Raw genomic sequence first — 236 nt, 5'->3', positions numbered from 1 at the left:
CCCGGCTCCGCCCCGCCCGCTCCCAGGCCCCCAGCCCTCCACGACCACCTCACTGATGCCAAAACGTAAGAATCTCAAGACGGCAAAGCAGAGCATCAATTCCGTGCTCAGCGCCCACCCTGGGCCTCTCCCCCCCACCTCTCTACCCGCCAGGCCACCCACTCCCTCGAAACCGGACTCCCCCGCCCCCCGCTGGAAAGCCCCCACGACCCTCTCGCCCAGATGCCCCGGGGCCC

The 236-nt window shown here is 69.9% G+C and overlaps 1 protein-coding gene and 1 long non-coding RNA gene across 2 annotated transcripts in view; one reads left to right on the top strand and one right to left on the bottom strand.

Moving 5' to 3' along the window:
* Positions 1 to 236, top strand: part of LOC106727565 — a 24,573-nt gene that overhangs the window by 917 nt on the left and 23,420 nt on the right. The gene's annotated exons all lie outside the window — the stretch shown is intronic.
* SLC4A11 (solute carrier family 4, sodium borate transporter, member 11) overlaps positions 1 to 236 on the bottom strand; it is an 11,027-nt gene that overhangs the window by 9,115 nt on the left and 1,676 nt on the right. The window lies entirely within an intron of this gene.

This window comes from Myotis brandtii, unplaced genomic scaffold, assembly GCF_000412655.1.
Source record: "Myotis brandtii unplaced genomic scaffold, ASM41265v1 scaffold45, whole genome shotgun sequence".
In the NCBI taxonomy this organism is placed as follows: Eukaryota; Metazoa; Chordata; class Mammalia; order Chiroptera; family Vespertilionidae; genus Myotis; species Myotis brandtii.
This window is presented reverse-complemented; position numbering and strand designations above follow the sequence as displayed.